Source organism: Sciurus carolinensis, chromosome 15 (assembly GCF_902686445.1).
Source record: "Sciurus carolinensis chromosome 15, mSciCar1.2, whole genome shotgun sequence".
In the NCBI taxonomy this organism is placed as follows: Eukaryota; Metazoa; Chordata; class Mammalia; order Rodentia; family Sciuridae; genus Sciurus; species Sciurus carolinensis.
The window spans coordinates 43,825,812-43,847,975 of record NC_062227.1 but is presented as its reverse complement, the minus strand read 5'-3'; the positions used below and the strand labels follow the sequence as shown (position 1 = coordinate 43,847,975).

General features: G+C 35.8%; 1 protein-coding gene across 1 annotated transcript in view; it reads right to left on the bottom strand.

The window, feature by feature from the left end:
* The window catches only part of Dtna (dystrobrevin alpha), a 344,317-nt gene extending 330,109 nt beyond the window's left edge, over nucleotides 1-14,208 (bottom strand). Inside the window, exon 1 of the mRNA XM_047525921.1 lies at nucleotides 13,892-14,208. The gene's annotated coding sequence lies outside the window, so the exon portion shown is untranslated. The remainder of the gene's footprint in view (nucleotides 1-13,891) is intronic.
* Between the last annotated feature and the right edge of the window lie 7,956 nt (nucleotides 14,209-22,164).

Below are 22,164 nucleotides of genomic sequence, written 5' to 3'. Positions count from 1 at the left end.
TAGTACCAGAATTTTGCCAGAGAAGTTCATCTATCCTAGTGGAGGAAATCTCTAACCTTGCTTCAGCTTGCAGCAATGGCTTTCCGGGACAAAGAGGACTGATTGGGGGAGTGGGGGTGAGAGCAACTCCAGGTGCTCTTAGATCGATGACCTCTTCTGTGCACCCAACTGCATCATTATCTAAAGACTCACACACTCCAGGACCTGTAGTGTTGATTATTTGGAAGCAGATCCAGAGTAACCCTCTGAGATTCATCCTCTGAGGATCAATGGGGAGTGATATTTTTCAGTTTAGACTTGCAGAAAATATATGGATTGCTTTCTGTTAAGATGGAGAAAAAGGAATTTTCCTAAAGAAACTAGAAACTCAGAAATGCTAACAGGCACAGATTTTCAAAAGATGCCAACAAAAGCATGCCTCTCCAGTGTAAGGACCAGAGAGGATCAGCACAACAAGAAAAACAAATAAACAAACAACTGCAGGCTGGGAATGTGGCACAGTGATAGAACACTTGTCTAGCATGAGGATGGCCCCGGGTTCAATTCCCAGAGCCACAAAAAGAAGTGAATAACGTAAAGCAAAATAACTGTTTGCTGTATCCCAACCACACAAGACAAACATATAAAGTAAAAAGTGACTACCAGGTTCATGCCAACAAAAGCTATGTTGGCACAGGCTATGCTGAACTTTCACCCTCACAATAAGTTGCTTCAACTTCCCCCAGTCCCATCATGGTGATGCTCAGAGGGCAAGGTAGGGAGCTGGGGCTTCCATGCCCATCAGGTGATAGTAAAGGCTCCCTACTGCCCACTACCACCCCCATACCTCACTGGACTTCACTCTCACCTAGTAGAATCAAGGCTCCTCTCTCCATATCTGCTGGATGGTGTCACAGGACACCTAGTAGAGAGTTAGGACTATACCTAAGGCGCAGTGGTCATCAGTCACCTTCTGTGTCCCTAAGGAGTCAGTGAAGACCACTCTGGGAACAGAAAGGACACACTTGCAGTCAAGGAGCATTAAGTGATGACCCAGTGAGAAGTCTGAATTTTCAGCTTGTTCCCATGTAGAACTCCACCTGGTGTCAAGGGAGACTGAGGAACCTGTCCTTCTACACACACATGACAGTGAAGTGGAATGACACCCTACTTTGCTCACTGGGTGATGATAGTGGAAACGAACTAAATTAGGTTTAAGTAAGATCCAGAGTCTTCTAACATGTAAGAATACATACAGGTTTCATTTGAAAATCACTTATTGTATCAAACACCGGGAATCAAACTGAATGACAAAAGACAATCAATGGATACTAACAATGAGACGACAGCACTGTTGGAATTGTATGACCAAGTTCTTAGAGCAGACTCAATAAAAATATCTCAATTAACAATTATGATCACGCTTAAAGCAAATGAAGGAGTAGAAAGTTTTGGCTAAAATCAAAATACGTAAGGAAGAACTACGTGGGAATTTTGGAAATTTTAGAACTGAAAAAGATAATAACCAAAATATAAAATTCAGCGGGTATGTTCAGTGACAGAATGGAAGTGACAGGAAAGAACCTGAGAGCTAGGAACTAGAATAATAGGAATTACTCAATTTGAAAATAAAGACAAAGCAAATTGGGGAAGAGAAAAGAAAGAACATCTCAGAAATGTGTGCGTAGGATGAATAATGGTTCCAAGAGATATGTAGTATTGACCCTAATCCCTGGAAGCTGCAAATACTATCCTATACAGAAAACGGAAATCAGGCATGGTGGCACATGCCTATAATCCCAGAGGCTTGGGAGGCTGAGGTAGGAGGGTCGAAGGTTCAAAGTCAGCCTCTTTGTAAGCAACTTAGTGAGGTTGTAAGCAACTTAGTGAGACTGTGTCTCAAAGTAATAATAAAATTTAAAAATTAAATATGGGGTGTGGATCAGTGGTTAACCACCCTTGGGGTCAATCCCTGGCACAAAAAAATAAAATAAAATAAAATAAAGAAAAACAAAGAAAATAAAAGAAAAAAGTAAAATTTTGTAGATGTGGTTAAATCACAGATCTTGAGATAGGGAGAGTATCCTGGATTATACAGGTATGCCCTAAATGTAGTCATTATGTCCTTGAAAGAGGAAGGAAGAGGGAGATTTTATTACAGATAAGGGAGTAAAGATGTGATGACAGAAGCAGGATCTTGAAGTAATCCAAGGAAGTGACTATAAATGAAAAATACAGGTCACTTCCATAAAATAGAAAAGGCAAGGAAACAGGTCTCCAGGAGCCTCCAGAAGGAAGGGCTACCCTGCCAATACCTTGATTTCAGTCCAATGACACTAATGTCTGACTTTTGGCTTTTAGAGTCATAGGAGAATAGATGTGCATGATGTGTTAATTTGTTTCAGCAACCATGGAAAGCAAATTCATGCAGGACTATGACAAGGGACCTGCCATTTGTGTGTTGGAGGCCTAGAAGGAGAAGAGAGAATAGGTAAGGCTAAAAAAGCAATAAAAATATGATTGGAAACTTCATGAATTTGACAAAAGATATAAACCTAGAGGTTTAATAAACTGAGTGAACCCGAATGCCACTCCCAAAATAAATGGATAAAAAATAAAGAAATCCATTGCATGACACATCAGAGTCAAAATTATAAAAACTAAAGATATAAAAAAGATAAATCCTGTACACCAGAGAAAAATGACCCTTCACCTCTAGAAGAACTCCAATTAGGATGTCAGTGGATTTCTCAACAGAAACCATGGAGGCCAGAAAGAAGTGACAACATTTTTCAAGCATTCAAGGGAAAGAATTGTCAACTTAGACTCCATATCCAATAAAAATATCCTTTGTGAAAGAAGAAAATTACCATTCTAAGGAAAACACAGATATTCTTGTTACCAGTAGATCTGATCTGCTCTCAATGAATGGCTAAAGGAAATTCTCAAAACAAATGGGAAACAGTAAGCAAGGAATGTAAAAACATCAATAATAATAAAAAACATGACAATAAAAATGTAGATAAATGTAATGAATTTCCCTTCTCTTCCTCAACTAAGTTATTATTTGACAAAGACAAAAATTATGACACTGACATAGTTCTAAGTGTATGCAGAGAAAATATTTAGAAAATTGTATTTTAAGTGAAGGATGTAAAGGGACATGAGATTTCTATATGTCACTCAAATTTACAAGTTGATAGCAGCAGTAGACAGTCATAATTTATATACAAAATGTAATAGTTACAATGATCTTTGACTATATAAAGTAATACACAAAGTAATACACGAATAAAGTTGAAATTCTAAAAATGTTCAGTTAACTTTCAGAATGGTCAGAAAAACCCTAGAGAAACCAAAATCAGAGAAGAAACAAAAAATAAAGTGGTAGACTTAAGGCCTAACATATGAATATTTACAATAAATGTAAATAGTCATATAATGGTATACCAAGACATAAAATTGACAGAATGAATTAAAAAATATGACACACTATATTTTGTTTACAAAGAATTCAAATTATTTGTAACAATATAGACAGGTAGAAAGTAGAAGGACAGTATGTTAGTCAGCTTTTTGTCGCTGTGACCAAAATATCCAACAAGAACAACCTAGAAGAAAAAGTTTATTTTGGCTTGTGGTTTCAGAGGTCTTAGTCCATAGCTGGCTGAGTTCATTGCTCTGGGTCCAATGTGAAGCAGAACATCATGGTTAAAGGGCATGGTGGAGTACTGCTCACCTCATGGTAGCTAGGGGAAGAGGTCTCAGGGAAGATGAACCCTTCCAGGGCATGTCCACCATAACCCGATTCCTTTAGACATGCCCCACCTGCCTATGGATACCACCTAGTCCATTCAAACTCAAACTGATTAGGTTACAGCTCTCACAATCCAATCATTTCACTTCTCAACATTCTTGCGTTAACATAGGAGCTTCTGGAGGACATTTCATATTCAAACCTTAACAAATGGAGAGACGTTATGAAAATGTGAATTAACAGAAAAAAGAGAGTCTACATTAAGATCAGATAGACTTCTGAGCAAATAAAATTATCAGATATAGCAAGCAATTGATATGTAATGATGGAAAATTCAGTACACCAAAAAGATAAATATGCATGGACTAAATGATGAAGCTACAAAAATATGTAAAGTAAAATTGGTAAAAGTTAAAGGAAAAATGAAATAAATAAATTCACAGTTATAATTGGAGATTTTTACAGACTCTTTGACCAATAGGACAACCAGTCAGAAAATCAATGAAGATGTTACAAAAACTTAGCAACATCATGACATGTTTAGTCAGTATTTACAGAGCACCTTACTTATAAACAGTCAAACACATTCTTTTCAAGTGCATGGAGCATGCACCAAGATATACTATATTTTGGGATGCAAAATAAACCTCAATAAACATGCATCGATAAAACACTGTCCTCATGTGACAGTGGCAAAGAGAGAGACTGCAGAAGAAAACAACTATAAAAACACTAACACCTTGATCTTGGACTTCAAATCTCCAGAACTGTAAGAAAATACATTTCCATTGTTTAAACCACTTAGTCTACAGCATTTTGTCATGATAGATCTAGAAAAGTAATAAAAATTACTTATTAAAGAATACTACCAAACTTCTAAAGAAAAATTAATACTAATTCTACATAATCTTTTTCAGAAAACAGAGGAGGAAGGAGCACATCCCAATTCATTTTATGAAGCTAGTATTATCCTAATACCAATTCCAAAAAAGAAAACTTCAGGTAATATGCCTTATGAACATAGGTATAAAACTTTTTATAAAATATCAGCAAATAGATTGAATGACGCATACAAAGAATTATACAAGTAATAACTAAATGAAGTTCACTGCAGGCAGGATGCAATGCTGGCTTAACGTGTTTTCCATCATATTACAAAAACAAAGAAAAAAATAAATGATCATATACTTTGAGGGGAAAAGCATTTGATAAAAATCAACACTATTTGTGATTATTTTTAAAAGTTCAGAAAAAAATGGGAAAGGAGGTAAAGTTCTTTGACTTGATAAAGAACATCTATGAAAACTACAGATGACATTTTACTTAAAATTCTAAGTGCTTTCCTCTGAAGATCAATAGCAAGGCAAAGATGTCTGTCTTTATCACACTTATTCAAGCACTAATAGAAATGCTAGACAATACAATATAGCAAGAAAGGAAACAAAAGTCATAGAGTAAATAAAACTGTCCCTATTTTTAGATAACTTGATCTACATAACAATGCCGAGAAAAAGTGAATTCAACAAGTGCACAAGATACAATATAAAAATATTTGAGTCATTTGAAAGCCTGGGGTCACAGTTTGGACCTAGAATGTCACTTCAACAATTCAAGTGTTGAAAGTATAAATCCTAATGCATCGAGGCTCAGAGGTGGGGTTTTTAGGCCATAATGAGAGCTATAACCTCATAAATGGATTAATTCATTTGATGAACTAATAATTTGAATGGACTACTGAGTGATAACTGGAGGAAGGTGGCACATGGCAAGAGGAAACAGGTCACGGGGGCCATATCCTTGGGGACAAAATCTTATTCCTGGTCCTCACTCACTTTCTCTGTTTCTGTCACTCCCTTCCACTATGAAGTTCTGCCTCACCTAAGGCCCAGAGCAATGGAACTGGCCAAGCATGGTAGCTAGACCTCTAAAACTGTGAGCAGATTAAACTTTTCCTGCTCTAAGTTGTTCTTGTCAGGTATTTTGTCACAGCAATGAAAAGCTAACTAACATACCCCAAATACATTACCATTTAGAAATGCTCAAAAATTACTTAGATGTAAATTTAGGAAGATGTGTGTAGGATCTGTGTCTTGAAAAATCATAGATTACTGATAAAAGTTAACAACAAAACTTAATAAATGGAGAGACATACAACATTTATGGATTAAATATCAATTCTCTTCAAATTGATATGTAAATTTACCATAATTCCTTTCAAATTTCATTCAGAATTTTTATCACTATAGGCAAAACCATTCTAAAATTTGTACAGAAAAGCAAAGAAACAAGAATAGCTAAAATAATTTTTAAAAAGAAGAATAAAGTGGAAGGAATCTGTCTATATGATTTCAAGATTTATTATATTGCTACAGATTGTATAGTGTTGCGTAAGGGTTATACACACATTGGCAGAAAAGAACAAGGAACACAGAAACATACTGAAACAAGTATTCCCATCGTAAACCACATACATGACAACAACTGTTATTTAGAATATATAGAGAGAACACAAAATGTAATAATACAATCCAATTATAAAAGACCCAAAAAACACTATGTGATATTTCAACATGTAGAATAAACAAAAGACAAATAAATACATGAAAAGATGTTCAACAGCATTACCCACTAAGGAAATGAACACTAAAGCCCTGATGAAATATTACTATATAATTATAAAAATGGCTAAAATGAAGCATAGCAATAACACTAAGTGCTGGTGAAGATAGAAACTTAATCTCTCACCCACTGTTGATGAGAAGGTAAAATGGCACATTCACTCTGGAAAAGTCTTTGGCAGTTTCATACAGAAGTATACAAATAACTCTGGGAAATGTATCCCAATTTAAATTAAATTAATGTAATTAAATTAATAATTACATTCAGACAAAAATATCCACATGAATGTTCATGATCATTTTTGTTATGGTATCCAAACACCAGGGAAAAAAGTCCAGATGTCTTTCAACAGGTGAATGGCAAGACAAACTATGCCACATGTACACCACAAAATATAATTCAGAAATAAAAAGTAGTAAAGTACTGAGTCATGCAACCACTTAGATCTCTCCAGATAATTACACCAAATGCAAAACCAATGCCCAAAGTTTACATACTACGTAATTTCATTTATGTAACATTCTTGAAATGACAAAAGTGTAGAAATGGAGAAGAGATTAGTGACTGCAAGAAGTTAAAGGGGCAAGGGTGGATAGAGCAAAGTTGTTATGTCCAAAAGACAGTAAGAGGACTTACCATGTGAAAATGGAATTCGTTTTTCACTGTATCAATGCCAGTGCCCTGGTTGCAATATTGCACTGTAATTTTGCCAGAATGTTGCAAGATTGCAGAAAAATGGGTAAAGGGACCATGGAATTTCTCTTTTTTAAAACTGCTAATGTCCAATTGTATAAAAACTAATTAAAAATTATGGACTGGCAAAAATCTAACTATGCAGATTGTTTGACAAAATAAAATAAACACACAGTATGTTTACCTGTATTCTTTTTTTACAATAATACACGATAGCATAGATTTTTTTTCAATGCAGGTCAAGTGACAAAACCATACACACACATAGCTGTTCTGATTTCTATATCATGTCAATACCATCATCCTGGAGATGAGTAGTCAATTATAAAAATTATTTTTGAATAGTCAATTTACATATCCCTAATTGTATTCATTTATTTTGAAAGACTGAAGTTGGAATTTATGATGTTTTGATTTGTTACCCCCACACTTGTGTTATTAATACAATTGCCAAAAGGGTTCTCCTATGAATGTGGCTTTGAATGCCTTTCCTGAATAAATGTTTGAATCATAAAAAAAAAATACTATCAAATCTGTTCAGAAAACCAAGATTGGGTGCTGTGTGGAGGTCTTGCACTGTTCTTAGCTTGCATTTGCTATCAAATAGGCTACTTTATGCATTCACTCAAAATAAATCATAGCTTTTATCATCATTCTTTAACTAAACAAAACCCCTGCTGGAAAATAGTTGATAGCATCAATTTCACAAATTTAGCCTCTGATTGTGGCTTTTTGAAAGAAGAACCTTTCTTTTCTGAGTTCTAGAACACAGATGTTGGTAAGCCTACTTTTACATTAAATAATAAGTAATATTTTAGTGCCACAACTATTAAAGGGATCATGTGAATTTTATATGGAAATTGTCAGGTGTTTTTACTCATGTAGCCAACTTTTTTCTACCTGGACACATGATAGGATTGTCTTGTCTTACATCTTTAGGTGAAGCATAGCCATATATATGACTTGCTTTGGAAAATGAAATATGAGAAGCAACACGTGCCAGTTCCTGCAGAAGACTGTAAGAACTGGTGGTGATTAACCACGTTTTCATGTGCCATGATAAAGGATGAAGATGTTCTGGATGATAGAAGTTTTATAAGGTTGGATTCCTGAATAAGCAAGACATAGAATAGTCTTTCATTGATCAGGATGAGAACGTAGTATTAGCACAAAATTAATTTTGTTTTTCTTTTTCAGTCACTGAGATTTGATAGTTGTTACCACAGCATAACCTAAATTATTATAATTGATTGATACATTTTATATTTACATTAAATATGCAAAACTCTGCAATAAGGCACTGTACTGTGACATTAAATTGTAAACGCAAGTTAATGCACTACTCATGGGTCTACTCAATGACATCCTCCATTCTAACAGATACACAGTAAGGAAAGTCAAATCAAGAAATCAAGGCTTGTATCTTTTTACTTATTTAAAAAGTCAGAAAAATAGTTTACTAGCTACTCTATGATGTCAGGCTTTGTGTGAAGCTGAACATACAGACAATGATGTATCACATTCCTCATAGGGAAATATGAGTCACTGAAAATATATTCACCGCCATGAGCATTTCCAAGAACTTCAGAGAAAAGCTGTGTACATTTACACATGTGTGCTATGGATGAATTCAAGGTTAATGTTATTCCTACTTGCCAGGTACAGTGGTACATGACTCTAATCAGTTCGGAAGGCTGAGACAGGAGGTTCATGAGTTTAAAGCCAGCCTCAGCAACAGGGAGGTGCTAAGCAACTCAGTGAGATGCTGTTTCTAAATAAAATACAAAATAGAGCTGGGAATGTGGCTCAGTGATTGAGTGGCCCTGAGTTCAATCCCAGGTACGCCACCAAAATTATTATTACTACTCATATAAGTTGCATATTACCCATCATTTTCAGAGAGAAAAAACATTTACTGACATTTATCATCAGAAACTAAGCAAAGTTTTTTTTAATGCATTACCACACTTACCCCATTAGCATTTCACTTTATCAATGACATGTGCCATTTGACTTAGTTAACATTATCTGCATAATATAAAATTACTAAATTATCCTCCATAATTTTAACATAACAATTACATTAATTCATGTCAAAATAACCCAATGGCAAAATTAGTGGGGTCTTTCTAATTGTGTCAAGATAATTTACCATGTTTTTGATAATAAACTCTACATCCTCTTTACAGTGCATGCTCCAGACAAAGAAACCAGAGAAAGGTAATACAGGTGACTTAAAATTCTTAAGTTTTTTAGTGGTCATAGAATCTCTAGCTGTTAAAAATGTTTCCTGAATTATCTGAAATTCTTAAAATTTCAGAAAAATCTGAAATTTTTAAAATTTTAATTGTTTAAAATGGTACTCAAATGATGACCATTTTTAACTTAAAATGCATCATAAATAATTAGGAATTTCTCATAATCTAGTAGTCACCAGTCCTTGCATTCATATACACATTTTTTGCTGTAAAATATGGGGCAAAAAAGCATTGATGTAAAGGAAATTCTATTTTTTCCACAAATTTTTATCAAGGGAAAAGAATCAAAATATCAAGTTAGGAGGTGTCAATATTTTCAACAGGAATTTAATGCAGAAGTAAATTTTTGAAAGAGACGTTATACATCAATAGTAGTATGAACTATGAAAATCTTAGTATGCGGCAATGGTCATGATTATTGACATGCCTTTATTTCAGTTTTTCCTGCTGTAAAATAAAGGATAATAGATGATAATGCAGGCAAAATCATATGGATATTGTGAATTATTCATCAATGAATTCATATAGAGTCCATAGAATGATATCCAGTACACAGCAGTGTCCAATAAACTTAGTCACTGTTTGCTTTACCTTGTTAATACTCATTTCCTCAGCATTTTCAATATTCAACCTCATCCTTCTTGCTCTGGAAACTCTTCCCTTCCCTTGGGGACTTCAGAGAATCTTAGGGAATGCAGAATAAACCCACTAAAATTCTATTGGAGACATTTTGCAGCTTTCACAACAACAATAGCAAAACACCGTACATAAAACTACATTTAAAATGTTTGAAAGTTGCTAGTGCAAAGAAAGGAAATGACTATTTTTTGTTAAACATAATTACTTTTTTGAAAACTGGATAATAACCAGATAAAAGTAGTACATGTTCTCTGTACTTTAAAAACTATTGAAAGGAGTGTTATAAACCTGCCAAGGTATACAGTGAGTAAAGAGAGGAAATAGCCTGATGAATAGGGAAGTAAAATGATAACTGGAGGGAGATTCCTGTCCCTGACTCAGAAAGTAATTCAGAAAATTAACATGCAAGCATTTAGGAAGATGACTAGACTTGGCAAACACATCCTCACACATCATTCCTCCACAAATATGTGACTTCTCACTTATTTGTGCATCCTATTCTGATCTCAGCATCTAATCCACAATCTCCTAACATATATATTCTCACAGAATTCCTTCCTTCATTCAGAAAACATATCAACTTGAAAATAATCATTTATATTTAAAATTATCTTGTGAAAGTCCATCTTCTGAGCTGTCAGGGTCTACACATCTTTCTGCTCAACCCCGATGGCCAGTTCTCTGCCTGGAACTGATGGATTGATTCTCCAGAGGTAGACAGAGTACAGTTCTCTCCAAACCAGAAGGGTGGACTTGAAACAAAAAGTCAGGTCAGAACCACCATGTAAGATCAAAGCAGCAAGAGAACGCTGTCTCTAACATAAGTAACAGAAGCTAGAACTCTGGAACAGTTTTGAGTCAGTTAAGAAAGGGTGTATATATGTATAATTTATGATTATTCATATATGATTATAAATTTATGATTTAATAATAATATTTAAGCAACATTTAGAAAATTCAATTTCAATTTCAACATCAAAAACACTTGTTCTTGATAGTATATGATCACTGTGACCACAGGACTGCATCCTAGCATCTCAAAATAAAGACATGGCCACAATTCAGGTGTGTTCAAAGTCCAAAGTTGGGGGGGCTGGGCCGGGAGTTAACCACTAAAGAATAGGAAAATTATTCTCATGCCCATAGGTCATGTTGATGATAATTCAGTTGTCTTTTTGTCTCTTTTTGCTTATGATGTTGAAAGTATGGCTTTAAAAATTATGTATATTGGGTTTAATTAAATGGAAATATAAGAATTAAAGGAAATTTATGAATGTCAAAACTCATTGTATGAAGAAGCAATTAAACTTACTTGAATAGACTTGAGACATCTGTCCAATAAAATGAATATTATGAATGCTCCATGTTAAGCTCAAACGAAGAGTAATTCTCTAAGTATGGAAAGTCGGAGTTCACCCTACTGAGACCTTTCTTTACATCATGGTTCATCCAAAACAAGTAGAGATGTTGAAAGTGTTTCAACTTAGAACTAATGAGAAAATCTGGTTTCAGTCTTCATTGCTATAGAATTTTGTAGAAAGGACATAAAACTGACTAAAAGACATGATGCACATGAATGCTCTTAAAATACACCCTACTTTTTAATCACTGACAGTTGAAAGAGAATTGTATAATTCTTCTTTTAAAACTGCCCGAACTCTTGTCACTGTGATTGGATTAATGATAATTAAACTTGCTCAAAAATTCTGCAAAATGGTCTTCTGACGGAAATGATGGCCATGTTTTGAACAAAGAATAGACTTTAATAACTTAGGAAGTTTAAAATTAAGTGTAAACAGATACATAGCTTCAGTCATTCATTTTATAATAATTTTGTTTGCTGATAAATGTTAACTGCTGAACACCCTAATGCTGCTGTTAAATGTGACTTTAATCTATAATTAATGTAGAAAATTTTGGCAAAAGAAAGTTATGCAAAGAGTATTTGCCATAATCATAATATTAAAATTAGAGTTAATTGGCCTGAATGGGTAGCATGTAGTGGGTTAAGACGTTTGTCTTCATAAAAAGATGTGGAAAATATATAAAGTATAGAAGACATTTGGTAGGGTAAATTGGAAAAGGTCACACTAAAGCCTAATTGGTTTCTAACAAGTAATAACTGTATGAGCTTGGCTATGTAATTTCACTCATCTCTGCTTGGACTTTGCTCATCTATAAAAGATGGATCACTTTATTTCCTACCACTCATGGTGGTGTAAGAGTTAAGAGAATGAATAAAGGTAAATCCCATGGAACTGTGAAACTGGTCGGGAGCTGTTTTGTTCTAAAGTTTCTACCTTCAGAACAAGAATAAAAGGTATATTTTTGCCAAAGAAATTAACCCTTTAAGTCCCAAATTTTCAATTCTGCCAATATTTCAAGGAAATGGACACAGGTGCATAATAAGTTGGCTGGAAACCATAATTTAGAGCTTATACACCCTTTTATATACTCCTAAATATGGAAATACATTTATATTTTCAAATGCTCTAATCATTCAATAGAATAGAACTCTAGAAACAACATTTATTTCAAAAGTTGCCATAAGTGGTACATTTGTTGCTTACTTTTAAGTTTTTATAGGTGTCCCACATCTGGGATAATGGGACTTACTGGGTTAATAACTATGCATACTACAATGATAACAGCTTTTTCTTAAAAAGGATACAAACACATTAAATATCAAGTGATCCCGACAGGTAACAGGAAAATGTGAATGTAAACATCAACTTTAATGATCATTTTTTGGAGTAGGAATGAAGCTAACAGGAGATATCCTTTACTGAAGTAAAGTTTACATCTAATATCCCCATATACACACTTCTACACTTATCTTCCCAAAGCCATGCCCCAGCCTGCCAAACAGCAAAGTTTTACCATCAAGTCTCAGTAGTGGTACCACTGAGTCCCAGCACCCTTGCCTCCCTCTTCTCTCCTTTGCTTTGGTCTTCTGACAGACACCTCTCTCCACCTCCCACTTTGGGAACCAGAATAAAAACCTCCGCCTGCCCTCTGTCCAGAGGAAAACTCCCGAAGTGGGCAACAGGCTATAAAAGCTCCAGCACCGCGCCCACCCGCTCCGCCGCACCCCAGTCCCCATTGCCCACTCCTGCTCAGCCCTCCTCCCGGCACCGCGGTGCATTGCAACACTCGCAGACGCCGCCGGCTGGAAGAGAACCCTTCGCGGATTCCCTGGTCAACCCGCCCCCACCGCCCCGATTGTTCCCAACGTGAGTGTCATCCTTAATGAAGGTGGCCACGCCACCTCCCAGCAGCTCAGCCCACGAGGACCACCAAGAGGACAAACCCAACAAAACAACTCAACCGGCGATACGAGGGAGCCGGCTGCCATCGCCGCCCCAGGAGCGTCTCAGCGGCGGACAGCAGCAAGGGGTTGCTGCGCTGTCCGGGCCTTTGCGGGCGGCGATTTACCTGCGCGGCCCCGCGCCCCTAGGCTGACCATCCTGCAGCAGCCGCTACCGCCGCCCCGCGGGCCCGAGGCGCCGCCCGCCGCCCGGGGAGGCGCCGCGCCGCAGTCCTGGCTGCGGCGCCCGGCACATGCTTCGCGCTCGCTTTCCACGGCCAGCGCCCGCGCACAGGTGGGAACCCCGCGAGTGGGCGTTCGGGTGAATCCCTTCCCCGCGGGCACTCTCCGCCGGCTTCCACTCTTGACTTTGCCCGGTGCGCGGCGCCTGCCCTTGCTCTACTGCCCAGTCGCCTGTGCCCGCGCCCCGGCGCCGTGGGCGGCTGCGGTCCCTGCGCAGCTGGGGCTGCGCGTCATGTGCACCTCCCGCCCCGCGGCGGGCTCCAAGGCACCCGGCGGCCCGGGGCAGCGCGCAGAGCCGGGCCCCGCGCCCACTCCTCGCCCGGCATACCGACCCCCTCCATCCCCGCGCCCTCCCCCACTCTGGAGCTGTCAAGGAAGAAATCGCCGAGCACACACCTTGGAATGGACTGGCGCCTCAATCTCCGACTCGTCAAACTCTTAGAAGGTGTCCATTGGTCTGTAGGGAGGCTTGGACATGGAGTAGGAGCCGCTTTCTTATTATTTAATAATGTTGGAAGTGCCGGGTCCGCTGCCAGAGTTGTGGGTCATGTGGGCACAGCAGAGGCTGGCTGCTGCCAGTACCAGGGTTTCCTGAGGATCCTGAAACTATGATCTCATCCTCCTCATCCGCCTCCCCCGCCCCTCTCTCCGCGGGCGCGCACGCACAGCACACACACACACACACACACACACACACACACACACACACTCTCTCTCTCCCTCTCTCTCTCACACACATACACACACAACACGCACACCCGCGCGCGCGTGCGCGCGATCTCTCTTTCTCACACACTCTCTCTCATTGCTTGCACTACCCTCTTTCCTGAACCGAAATATTCCTCCAGGGAAATACAGTGTTCAGGCTCTTCATTGAAAAAAAAAAAAAAAAAAAAAAAAAAAAAAATCCAGATAGAGATTTTTCTCCTTTAAATCTTGATTTATGTGCTTTGTTTATTTCCTAGTTTTCCCTTACATGTGCAAGGGAGATGAACGGAACCTCATATTAAAATTAAAAAGAATCTTACTCTTACGCTGACCCAGATTTTGGTCAGAACCCAAGGACTCAAACAGTGCAATTTTCATTTAAAACAGGAGGCAATAATATACCAGGCTCGAATATGGAATAGTAATATTTTAGATATATGTAGTGGTTTTCTATTCCAAGCTGCAAACAGTTCCCAAACATTACCTCATTTATTTGCAGAGCATCATTGCAGAGGAGGTGGATGAGAAGGCAGAGTATTGTCACTTCAGGGACACAGAGGTATAGGTAAGATAACATGACCTATCGAAGTGCATATAATAAGTCAATATCTCACTATAAATATTAATTGCACAGCTACTCATAGTTGCATATTTACTATAATCAATTTCTGGAAACTTGGATTAGTGAGAATAAGTAAAGATTATTAATAGTTTTGTTTCCTACCAAATAAAATTGAAAATTAATTTATTTTCTATTTTTATATTTTCATAGCATTTTCTCTTGTGTATTTGCATAAATCTCCAGTTTCATGTTTTCATATAATTTCATTTCTTTAAGGGGTAGGTGTTATGTGTGTGAATTCATATTCATCTGGATTTTTAAATTTCCTAGATCATAGTTCCAGCAATTTTAGTCAGTGTTTTTGGAGTAGTTGCCAATTTAATGATCTGTATTGTTCACTCAAGTCCCTTTTAAGTGCCTGCCATATATGAAGAGCTGGATTATATAGAGAATTTTAATACATGGTACCCACCCTCCATTAGTTCATATCTATGCATATTGACTGACTATGAATAAATAACTTTATTATTTGGGTGTTTGTTATGAATTACTTAACTTTTGTTTCATGTTACAATAATTTGATTTGTCTATGTCACTCATATTTGTCTGTCATTGATGCCTCTAGCTTGTCAAGAGCCAAGATAATATGTTTAATTTTCCCCTTTACCTATAAGTGGACCAAACTCACATAAACACCACATGGGGATTATTTTAAACTACAGAAGTTCAAAAAGAGCACTCCTGGGTAGTTTCTATTCAAGTTTAGATAAGAAACTTCAGCAGTTAATTAGAATTTTAATAACCCAAAGAGAAGAAAAATGGTGTGTGAGGGGGAATGGTCCAGGGAAGATGGTAGAAGAAAAAGCAATGAGAAAGAGAGAAAAGAAAAAAGGGATCTAACTTGCAAGAAGAGTGAAAAGACAAAAAACAAAACAAAACAAAACAAAACAAAAAAGGAGAGTGACAACTACCAGTGAAAGCTAATATTTTTCATATTTTACTCCATAGAAAATAAACTCAGAAAATGGTGGAGTTTCTTGCTGTCATCAAACTTTTTTGATAAACTTAGAGGAATTTGGTGGCAAGGACACCAGGTATCCATCTTGCAGAGTGTTCCCTAAATAATCTCAATTTCTAAAAATTTCAAATGTAAGTTCAAGATCCACTAGAAGAAATAAGTAGAGTAACCTATCAATAATGTATAACAATGAAAATAACAGCAGAAGTCAGTCATGTATCTTGTGTATATTTAATGTATATGTATTTTAATGAGGAATTTAGTACTGAAATTCAGGAAGATAAGTGGGAAACCAAAGGCACAGATCCTTTGATGTGAATAATAAAGAATTAAGTTTGCTTCATTTAAAGCAAAATAATACTACTAATAATATTTTATGTTTTTAAAGCACATTCAGACTTTTAAAAGTGCTTTTCATAAGTCTTTACTGAACCTAAAAATTATTAGATGTAGGCACCTTTGGGGATTTCATTTTTAAATATAATAATTCTCCCTAACTTTCTACATGGAGAAGCGGTGAAAATTTTTTCTCATTGTTTTGGAAATATCATTTGTATTTTCTGATTGATCAGCCCTAAACATGTTGCTCAGCATACCTTTTGCCAGTCGTCCTCGTGAACAATACAAATAGAAGGATTTCTGGGCAAAGATTGTAACAGTGATTTATAATCCAGGATGTTAAACAGGTTTTTGGAGTTAAACCAGAAGCTTTAGCATGTAGCAGACTCTAATGACTTTGCAGTATATCTGAGAGACTTTTGCAAAAAAGGTGAAGGCTTAAAGTGAACAGCAATATATCAAGATCATTTTCCTTTTGATCTGTATACTCATGTCAAAATTTGTTTTAATTAAAGATATATTTAGGTTTGATGATTGTGTTTCAGAAATGCATTACAACTTCAGATGACTTGACAGTCACTAGCAATTCATATCAGAATATCTTCATTTAGGAAAAATATTTTTAATGTGATTATGAATACATGTTTATGGTTTGTACTAATTTAGACCATCTTTACCAAGGATAAGAAATTACTAGTGTTTACTATTTTGTTCTTATAATTTCTTCTTTTTTAAAAATAGGTCAGAGCTAACATGAAAATGGTCTCTAGGTTATAGTGATACTTTGTGTGTGCCTGTGATTTAATATGTGGTATTAGATGAGTATTTATGTACCACAGGTAAAATAAAAGGATTATTCTTATCAGTATACTGGTTATAGTTTGGGAGCATAAGGAACAAATAATATTGAAGTATTTACAAGACACCCAATAATAATAAAAAGAAGATGGATTCAAAAGAGGTGAAGAAATAAAGACACTGCTATTTTACTGATTAGGATTCCTTCTATCCCGTGTTTTAGGGATAGATGATTTGGGGGTTGCAAACACAAAATAAAAATTCTCTTCTAATTAGATTTCAAAAATGAAAAGTATAAAACAGTGCAATATATCAAGAAAATGGATCAACTGAACCATGGCTTAGAGAATTCATGGTTAAGTGTTCCTGCCAACCACCCTGGATTTGTGTGAGCTACCAGACTTTCAGTCCAAGGTGGCTTCTGGGCATTACTATGAAGTAAGATGAATGTTGCCCTCCATTTAAAAAAAAATCAATGTTCCCCTCTTCCAACACAAGCCCTGACTTCTCTGGCTCCTCAAACATTCAGCAACCTTGGGCTGTGCTCTCACTTTGTAAGCAATCCACATTGTGGAAATCAGTCTCAGATGGGATGCTGTGTTCTACCCTCACTGAAATATGCAAACTGTGTCCTAAGCTTTCATGAAACCTGAGGGGATGTAAGCATGTTTTAATTAATAAATACCAAGGTCCATTCAGTTTACTTATGCATCACTTCAAGACACATATTTATAAAATTTAATATACATTTGCCTGAGAAATTCTGCATTGAAACATGCTCTAGTCAGTTTTTATGGAGTAATTACCAAATCCAAGAGAGCAGAAGTGGTCTCCCCTTATCTATGAGAGATACCTTCCAAGACCCCTAGTGGATACCTAAAACGGTGAATAGTACTGAACTCTTTCTATATATATTATGCTTTTTCCTGTACATACATGCCTCTGATAAACTTATCTTTTTTCACGTAAGGGGAGCACTTTATGTCTTTTCTTTGACATATCTGAATTGCAAGCATCAATACTATTGCACTTTGGAGCCATTATAATATATAATAAAGTTTACCTGAACACAAACACTACAATACCTCATCAATTAATCAGATAACTGAGTGTGCTACTAAGTGATTAACAGGCAGGTAGTGTATACTGGATGGATACACACCCTGATTCACACCCTGGGAAGGATAGAACTGGATGGTACAAGATTTTGTGACTCTACTCAGAGTGGTGTGGAATTTAACACTTATGAATTATTCATTTGTGGAGTTTTATATTTAAAAATTTTGGACCATGATTGACTGCAGGTAACTGAAACTATAGAAAGCAAAACCATGGGTAGTACCTCATCTTCCTTACATCACACCTTTGCTCTACCTCCTTAGACTGACACTTTGTGCACATGTACAGTGCCTCATGGCTCAGCTGTTACTGTGGTTTCTATTAATGTGCTCAGGCATAGTGTCACCTCCTTGATCTTCCTGTCTGACTAATGCCCTCAGGATAAATGCTATTTGCATTTTCCATGTTCTCCTTGCACTGAAAGGGAGAACCTAGTGTAACAATGGGAGTATGTGACCAAGTGCATTTTGTTTCCTAGTGCTAGAAAGAACAAATCTGTTGCCATTTTAAATAGTTGTGATTTCACTTTATAATAACAATTTATTAAATACATATTATGGTGATTCACATCTCTCAATGGAATTACACCAACATGTCTTTTGCTCCTAGGAGAATTTATTTCCTCAGTGGACCATAAACAAAACACAAATATTTTGGATGAAACTTTAATGTGCTGTCACAGTAAAGAAAGAGTGAAAAAGTAAGTGGACAAATACAGCTTTTCAGAAGGTGCCTATTACTTACTTTACTTTGCTGCTAAAACTGTTTTTATCCTGTTTTAAATTGCTTTTGGGTTAAATTTCTATACACACATATGCAGGCATACAAAACATCTTGATACATATAATCAGAAATAACATTGAGAAAATTAAAAAGGAAAGTCAAAGGCAAATAAATTTGATCAATGTGGATGAGTCACTCATGTAATTAAGAACAAAAAAAGAACCCCTAGTCTTTATTACAGGTTAATTCCCTGAATAACTATCCACTTACCTCAGGGAAATGTCAAAGTTTTCAGTGATTATTTCTAAATAAATACCTAATGTTTTAAATAATACCAAAAAATGGATATAGGGTGAAAAGCTTAGTCAAAAAATTTTTATGTGAAACCAGCTTGCCTAACTTATTTTTTTTTTCACCACTGAAATGTTTCTTTACATATCATGTAGACACAGCTCAAATCTCTGTAGGCTGTCAGTAACTATGTTAACAAGCACACATTTTAATTTGAAAGTTAATTCCTATAGTAAATACCATGCAATTTACTTTATGCTGAGAAGCTCTATATTTTATAAAAAACTAGTTGAAAGAATAAAAGGGAGGGAGATGAAGCTAAATTAACCAAGCATTAATCTTTAAAAGTGTATAACAAACATGCACATGGATTCACACTTGAATTTATTCTTGAAAGTAGGGTATTCTACCTTTCAGGGAATGTTTTGAGATAATTCAAAGTGTATTTATATGAGGTGATAATGTATTTACTAAAATGCAGATTTTCTTTGGTAATCAAGATACTTATGTGTGCCACACATATCGTGTATCATTGTCCTGTTTGTTTGTTTTTTTTTTTCTCTTTTGTGTCCATGGTCTCATGCAAGAACTCTACCACTGAGCTGCATTCAAACCCTCCCATTTTTTTGTCAATCACTAGTCTGAAAGAAGCAGACATAGCAGGAATTCTATTTGAGTTATCATAACACAAAGCCTTCCTTTATACTCAGTCCCTTATCTGTGGTCATCATCACCTATGCTGTTTTCTAAAACATGAAAACATCCTGATTTTGAAATTGCTATTACTTTTTGTTTGCACATTTTTCAAAAATATGCTAAGACTCTCAAGGTCAAGGCCCATGATAACACTCTTAGTTTTGCTTCCCTAGAAAATCAAGTATATCCTTATGGGAATGCTTACAAAATACTTGAGAGTGAGGAAAATTGAAACATTTTTACCTCTGACTCTATGTAGCATCCAGAAATAATTCCTTTAAGCTTGTGAGTACCTTTGACAGACTATTTTTATGTTTCCTATGAACAAGCTGAATTGGATACACTGTATGACTTGCTTCCTCTGTTGGAGTGCATAGACCTTTTTCTTTGTGTTTTAAGTAAAATTTGGATGACAGAATTATGTTCAGAAACAAGTTGTACCCCATTTGTTTACAATAAAAAATAAATAAAAAAGAATTACATTCAATTTAACAGTAACAACAAAACATTGCAACTTCCTTTGTCTGTATTTGTGTCTAAATAATTAAAGACTCTAAGCACAAAACATAAGTTTTTAATTTATACTAAAGCAAATATTAGAGATATGAAGAAGTTTTATTTTTATTTCATAAAAAGTAAAAACAATTTACTTATTTTATAGAAGTGGAGACACTACTTGCAGACATCTATTCAGTGCATACATAAGGGAATCCACACGGTACTTTTTTCTTACCATCATTCAAAGTATAGTCTCTAGCCTTCTGTTATCCATTCTCCTTGAACTCATCCAAAAGGCTCATTCTTAGATACACTCTCTGAAAACCTATTCACATAATATATTATATTATTAACTAACAGTTTCCTGCATATTAGAATCACCTCTCGTACATTTCCTAGAATCTAATAGTTATTTTATAAACACTGACTGATTGCAATGTTGATTAAGTGAAAAGAGATGATGGTTTTGGTAGGATATTGCCCCAAATAAAGAATAATGTCTTTTTAAATTTATTATTAATCTCTGTGATTTTCTGAAATTTTAAATATATATTTCTAGCAGAATATTAGAGTTGTTTGTAATAATAATTTAAGGTCGATAGCACAATCCTCACTCTGTGTCTCTAAATGAATAAATAAAAGTCATATCAAAATCACTTTTTGTTGTTGAGATAATGATTAGTACCTGTGATCTCTTAAAGTTCTCTGTAGTATCATTCATTTGGGTAGTACAACTTTATTTCTCTTTTAAAAACTTCTAAAAATGAATCTGGAGGTATTTAAGTAGAAATAATTTTCTCTGGTATTTTTTTCTTAGTGCTATAAATTTGGATAACCTAAAAATTTAAACTGATTTTTTTTTATAATTAGATGCACAGCATATTATGAGAGGGCTTATATTTGTTCAAAGAAAATTAACAAATATTTCAATAACTGAAAATATTTACTGAATGTCGAATATATATTAAACACAGTGGTTTAACAATAGGTCATAATGAAGAAGCTTTGCTATCTTTAAGAAATTGAAATGTATTACCTTGAGTTTTAGTTCTAAAATAAAAATCCCAAGTATAACTTTCCGTGCATCCTGAATAGAAAACAAAAATACCCTAGGACCTGCTCACTGCTTCCTTCCCCCATCTGTCCCCAAAATATTTCTAGTCCTTTATCCTGTTAGTTGGGATGCTCCTTACTGTGCAGTGACAAAGGCTTTGACTCCTTCACTTCACTTTTATAACCGCTGCCCCCTGGGGCACCTTTAAACTGTGAAACCATCCGGATATGAGACAAGCAGGAAAAGCCATCCTCAGTCCAGCCAGAACAGCATGGCCCAGTAGGTGCACTAAGCACGGGCTGTTATCATTGGCAACAGGAGTGCTACAATTCTTAAAAGCTATTATTTTAAGTTTCAAGGTAATTATTCCTGAAAAGTAAGTAAAAACCTCTCAGTTGTTGAACACTCATTTTTATGGTTACTATGGTTTTCTTTGACTTTCTTTTATTGAGAATTCAAATAAACATAATAGTACCCATTAGCCAGCTGTAGCAATTGATAATCCAAGGCCAAATCCTTCCACATACCCATTCTTCCCATTCTACCCATATTATTTTGAAACTTAGATCTTGTATATATCCATCCATCCATATTTCAGCATATGGTTAATGAAATTTTAGTTTAGAATTAAGGAATGGGAGTACATAAGGAAGAATATCATAATGCTTTCTGTGTTCTGAAAAGTTGGCTCTTACTGCTGCGTACTACAGGTGCATACTCAAACCCACTGTGATTATTTAAAAAATAGACCTTGCACACACAAACACAATTACAAGTGCCTAGAGGTAGAGTAAATAACTTAAAGGACTATTCATCCTTGACGGATCCTCTTTTTTAGAGGCTGCTGCTTCTTATCTTAGTGT